Genomic DNA, 6,000 nt, shown 5'->3' with positions numbered 1-6,000 from the left:
GCATATAGCTCAGGGACTCCAAATCAAGCCTTGTTTTTTCCCCTCAGTGGTTATGGCTTCTGTCACTTTAAAAATATATTTGGGTATTTTAAGTATTCTTATGAGCTGGGTTAAACCTTGTTATGGGTTGAGTTAAAACCATATTGAACCTGGTGAGTGAACGTGCCCTTTGCTTAAAATAGCTGGAAGAGACAGTTAAAAGGCCACATTTAAAACAAAGCCTAATAGTCTGCCCAGAAACTAGGTGGAGGGTTCCTCAGGATATTATTCTGACCAGGTGGATATGTGTGAAAAAGACATGCTGGGTTGCAGGCAAGAAACAGGGTGAGACTGAGACCAGAATAAGGCCAGATCTACACTAAAAAGTTAAATTGACCCAGCTATGTCACTCAGCAGTGTGAAAAATCCACACCCCTGAGAAATTTAGGCCATGTCTACACTCGAGCCCTCCACCATCAGAAATTTTTAGTGAAGCTTTTGATATGGTGTCCCACAGTATTCTTGCCAGCAAGTTAAAGAAGTATGGGCTGGATGACTAGACTATAGAAAGCTGGCTAGATCATCGGGCTCAACGGGTAGTGATCAATGGCTCCATGTCTAGTTGGCAGCCGGTATCAAGCGGAGTGCCCTAAGGGTCGGTCCTGGGGCCTGTTTTGTTCAATATCTTCATTAATGATCTGGAGGATGGCGTGGACTGCACCCTCAGCAAGTTTGCAGATGACACTAAACTGGGAGGAGTGGTAGATATGCTGGAGGGTAGGATACAGAGGGACCTTAACAAATTGGAGGATTGGGCCAAAAGAAATCTGATGAGGTTCAACAAGGACAAGTGCAGAGTCCTACACTTAGGACGGAAGAATCCCATGCACTGCTACAGACTAGGGACCGAGCGGGTAGGGAGCAGTTTTGCAGAAAAGGACCTAGGGGTTACAGTGGATGAGAAGCTGGATATGAGTCGACAGTGTGCCCTTGTTGCCAAGAAGGCTAACGGCATTTTGGGCTGTATAAGTAGGAGCATTGCCAGCAGATCAAGGGACGTGATCATTCCCTCTATTCAGCATTGGTGAGGCCTCATCTGGAGTACTGTGTTCAGTTTTGGGTCCCACACTACAAGAAGGATGTGGAAAAATTGGAGAGTCCAGCGGAGGGCAACAAAAATGATTAGGGGGCTGGAGCACATGACTTATGAGGAGAGGCTGAGGGAACTGGGATTATTTAGTCTGCAGAAGAGAAGGGGGGATTTGATAGCTGCTTTCAACTACCTGAAAGGGGGTTCCAAAGAGGATGGATCTAGACTATTCTCAGTGGTAGCAGATGACAGAACAAGGAGTAATGGTCTCAAGTTGCAGTGGGGGAGGTTTAGGTTGGATATTAGGAAAAACTTTTTCACTAGGAGGGTGATGAAGTTCTGGAATGGGTTACCTAGGGAGGTGGTGGAATCTCCTTCCTTAGAGGCTTTTAAGGTCAGGCTTCACAAAGCCCTGTCTGGGATGATTTAGTTGGGGATTAGTCCTGCTTTGAGCAGGGGGTTGGACTAGATGACCTCCTGAGGTCCCTTCCAACCCTGATATTCTATGATTCTATGATTCTTTCCCCCATCCAGGGTCTTAGACAGTGATCAAGTCACCGTTTAATCTTCTCTTTAATAAACTAATTAGATTGAGCTGCTTTAGTCTCCCACTTGAATCATTCTTGTAGCTATTTTCTGAACCCTTTCTTATTTTTCAACCTCTTTTGTGGATACCAGCACTGGATACAGTATTTCACTAATGGTTTCACCAGTGATAATATCACCTCCCTACTCTTACTTGCTGTTGCTGTTTCCTTACTTATACTCTCAAGAATCACATTTGCTCTCTTAGTGACAACACTGCCCAGGGATCTCACGTTCAGTTGATTTTCTACCATCACCCACTGATTGCACAGTAATGCTAAACCCTACTCCTACCAAGCAAATCGCACCTCTGTGCCCACATGTAGCCTATCATCGCTGTGCTTTCTGCAGGATCAGGGACTACATCTCCCAAACGTTAAAGTGTCCCTCACAATATTGCCATCCCCAAGTGTTCTAAAGTCATGAGCAAAACCTCAAAAAATCACAAGGTTGGTTTTAAAATGAGCTTTTAAAAAGCAGAGAGTCCTTCTATCTGCCTTCGGGTTTTGAGCCAGCTGGGAGTCATATTTTCCAGCTTCCCTCCACGACCCCCAGCCAGATTCAGTGACATCCTCTTTAAGCATAAGTGGAGAGTCTCAGGACTCCAGGAGCTGGGGCTTTAAGGAAACACCAAATAGCACAACCCTGCCGCTTTTCCCCTCTCTCTCTGGGTTAATTTTTTCCCTCCTGACAGCTGTACTGCCCCACTGCAGGGAAAGCAGACGGCAGCCCCCCTGCTGCACCACTGTCCGCATCCCGGCCCCACCGCGGCTCCTCTGCCCTTCCTTCTCCAGTCCTCGCCCCGCACTGCTTAGGGAGCCGATTCTGCAGGCAGGAGAGGGCGGTGGCTTCAGGGTTGTCACTGCGCCTGCTCGGTCTCCTCTCTCGGGCATGCGCCTGAGTTAGGGAGCGTGTTTCGAGCCGGGCTGTGTGCGGCGGCGCGTGCCCGCGGCGGCTCCCGGCGCGCGCTGTTAGACGTGGCAGTTCACTAGGCGGCCGCGAGCGGAGAGGAGCCGGGAGCCCCGCGCCGGAGACAGCTGCTGTGTGACCGGCCCGAGCGTGCGAGCCACAGAGACACGGGGGAGGGGGGCTGCACACAGTGCACAGGTAATGGAAACCTGGGGCAGTCGTGGGGAGCAGGGTGCGTTATATGCACACAGCAAGGGGGTGCATCCTATATACTCCCTGTTAGGGAGCAGCAGGGGCTGCGTCCTATATACACAGCATTGGGGGGCTTGCAGGGTGGTACACATCCTATGTGTACAGCTTGGGGGGTGCACCCTTAATACACACCAGCCGGGGCTTGGTGGTGCAGCCTATATACACATAACTTGGAGTACAGCGTGGGGTGCGTCTTATATGAGCAGCACTGGAAACTTGGGGAAGGAGTGGATACTATCTATATACACAGCATTAGGAGTACATGGGGGGTGCATATACAGAACTGGAGACCTGGGGGAAGAGTGCATCATATATATACAGCGTCGGGGTTTGCTCTAAACACAGAGTTGGAGTATTGTGAGGGACTTGAATCCTGTATGCACAGTATTGGGGAGCAGCAGAGTGGAGTGCATTATATACACATCCCAGGGTGAGAGGTATGCATCCCGCACTGGAGAGCAATGGGATGGGGTGTATCCCATATACTAGGTAACAGTGCAATCAGGGGAGCATGCACCCTACATGCACAGAACTAAGGGGGAGCCCAGGTGAAAATATATATCCTACATGAGTAACCCAGGTGGGGGACCAGTGGAGGAATGTCTCTCATACACAGCATTATTAAGGGGAAGATGCACAGTACAGTAAAAATGTTTTCACCCCTCAGCTCAGTCGTCACTGCTTTCAGCTTGGATTGTTGTCTGGCTTTCTAGTGTATAGTATACAAAAATTGTACTAATTGTCTAAGTTTGTAAGGTGCTAGGGGCAGGGACCCTGGCTCCCTTTATGTATTGTGCAACACCAAACACACTAGTACTTAAATAATAAAAATAACAACCAACTCCCTTGCATTGGGGTGAGAGTGTTTTTATATTATAGGTATAAGTCCCTGATCTTATAGTGGCACATGTGTGGATGGGCCTATGTGCTTTTCCAGAGCCACATTGATTTCAGTGGAACTCTGCATGGGCACAGCAATTATCCTGAATGGACACAGCTGCAGGATTGCAACCTAGCTGACTACTGATGTCATTTGAATTAGTGAAGTGTTAGGGAGGGTTTTGGGAAAGACATAAGAGAACAGAGAAAATAAAACTTTTTTCTATTTATATTTATATGTAGGTATATCAATAGAGAAACTTGTGAAAAGGACACCACATGCAATAGAAGACCCCTGGTTTAAGAGGCGATCTTAAAATTTCCTGTGTAGTTTCCTGTACAGTTTTGTACATCTCTATTTAAAGTCCAGCTTTAACTAGTGGATCATTTGATGCTGGTATCTTGGGTAGTGTTTTGGAGCAGGTTTCACTGTGTGTTCTGTATATATGTATATCTGTGTATGAGGGGGGTTATTTCTGATGCATATAAATACAGTATGAGATGAGTCAGATTAGTAAATTGGCATTATGTTTATGTTTGAGAGTCCTTCTCCTTCTTACACAATATCTCTTTGGTTTTTTTTTAATGTGTGGAAAGTTTGACGTGGCAAGTTTTTGTTTTTGGTTTTGGGTTTTTGGTTTTTTTGGGTTTTTTTGGTGACTGAGTAGTGGAGGAAGTCGTTTCCCTTGGATACTGTCAGGGCTAAGAAAGGTGTTGGCTGCTGAAACCTTCTTAGAGTGAAGATTTCTCTCTTCCTACATTTAGTGCTGACTGTTAGGTAAATCTATTCTAGAGTGACCAAAGCTCATGTTGCCACGTCTCTCTCTGCTGGGGAAAAAAAAAAGTACTTCTGGCAACAAAGCACCCTCTAGGCTTTCTCTTTACCTTAGTAGCTAAGGAACAAATGACAGCTCTGTCATCTTATCTGTTTGGAACTGCTGAATATCTTAAACAAAATATCTTAACAAAAATATCTTAAACAATTGGGGAATCTTGTGTATAGGAGAATTGTGAGCATTCACCACGGGACTGGATGTAAGGAGATCTGGGACTTGTTCCCGGCTTAACCGCTAATTTGCTGTCTAACCTGGGAAGGACGCTTAGGCAACATTTTCCAGGAGTGCCCATTAATTTGGGGTGCCTTATTTTGTGTGTATGTGTGTGCACAACTTAAGGCCCCTTGGGTGCTGAGTACTCTCAGCTCTTCTTGACTTCATTTGGGGTTTTGGATGCTCAGTATCTCCGAACAATCAGTCTCATGTTGGTTACCAAAAATCAGTGGATTTTATTTTTTCAAATTTTGATTCAGGGGATTCTCTGGTTTGGTTTCTTCACTCTGTAAAAAAGGGGTAATGATAATTACCTAACAGGGCTGGGTAAGTAAATAATTTTAATATTCGTAAAACATTTTCACATCCCCTAATGAAAGGTGCTATGTAAATGCAAAGTAGTGTTATGAAATGTGGTAGTCTAGCTCAATAAACTCTGAAGCATAGTGCATAATATTCATCTTAATTTTTGAACCTACCCAGGGAAAAGCACTGGTAGGTATACTTGTAACAAGACCTTCCTGTAACAAACAAATGCCCAAAGTGTTATTACAGGTGAGATCAAGGTTTCAAACAGAATGAAACGAAATTCCTGGCGTCAGAAGGTCTAAAGTCACATGTGGGTGTTGGTTTTTGTTTCTCTTTAAATCAAATGCTAATAAAACAGTGGGGGTGGAAGAAGGGGAGAGTGGCAGCTGAAGTTGCCCTGTGGGAAGGGGGTAGCAACTTCTTGTCTGTTGAAACACTTTTATGCATTTGCTAGAAGGATCCATGTTCTGATGATGATGAGCAAGTTTGGGCGATCAATGGAAAAGAAGATTGGGTCTGTAAAAGTAAAAGTAAAAAGCAGAAAGATAAAGGAAAGCAGGGGTTAGGTAGCTAGCTGGTTGGCTGGCTGGGATCTGTAAAGGCTAACTGGAGGGAGCCTGCCCAGCCAGCCATCAGCTGTGAATATGAACCTGGGATTGGTTAGGAAGCAGGTCTCCTGTACCCTGTTGTGTTTACTGAGCCTCCCATGCCCCGTTGTCCAGCCTGCCTCCCTGTGACCAGAGGTGGGGAGGTCTGTAAGGAGCAGAGCTGGGTAGCAGGGAGTCAGGCTGAGCAATGGGGTTAAGGAGGCACTGATAACTGAAGTAGCTGGTGTTGACATATTTGCCGGCTTCTCTTGGAGTAATAAAAATGACTAGGACAAAGAAAGCGAATAACTTTTTGTTCTGCTTAAATCTGAAAGGGGTCCAACGCCTGAGCTGTGGTGCT

At 45.9% G+C, this 6,000-nt stretch overlaps 1 protein-coding gene across 1 annotated transcript in view; it reads left to right on the top strand.

The window, feature by feature from the left end:
- Positions 1-2,658: 2,658 nt before the first annotated feature.
- Positions 2,659-6,000, top strand: part of SEC24D (SEC24 homolog D, COPII coat complex component) — an 89,819-nt gene continuing 86,477 nt past the window's right edge. The window contains exon 1 of the mRNA XM_026647797.2: positions 2,659-2,761. The gene's annotated coding sequence lies outside the window, so the exon portion shown is untranslated. The remainder of the gene's footprint in view (positions 2,762-6,000) is intronic.

Source organism: Terrapene carolina, unplaced genomic scaffold (genome assembly GCF_002925995.2).
Source record: "Terrapene carolina triunguis isolate 2854851 unplaced genomic scaffold, T_m_triunguis-2.0 Scaffold66, whole genome shotgun sequence".
Taxonomy (NCBI): domain Eukaryota; kingdom Metazoa; phylum Chordata; order Testudines; family Emydidae; genus Terrapene; species Terrapene triunguis.
Note: the sequence above shows the minus strand (reverse complement) of the source record. Positions and strands in the feature narration are given on the sequence as shown.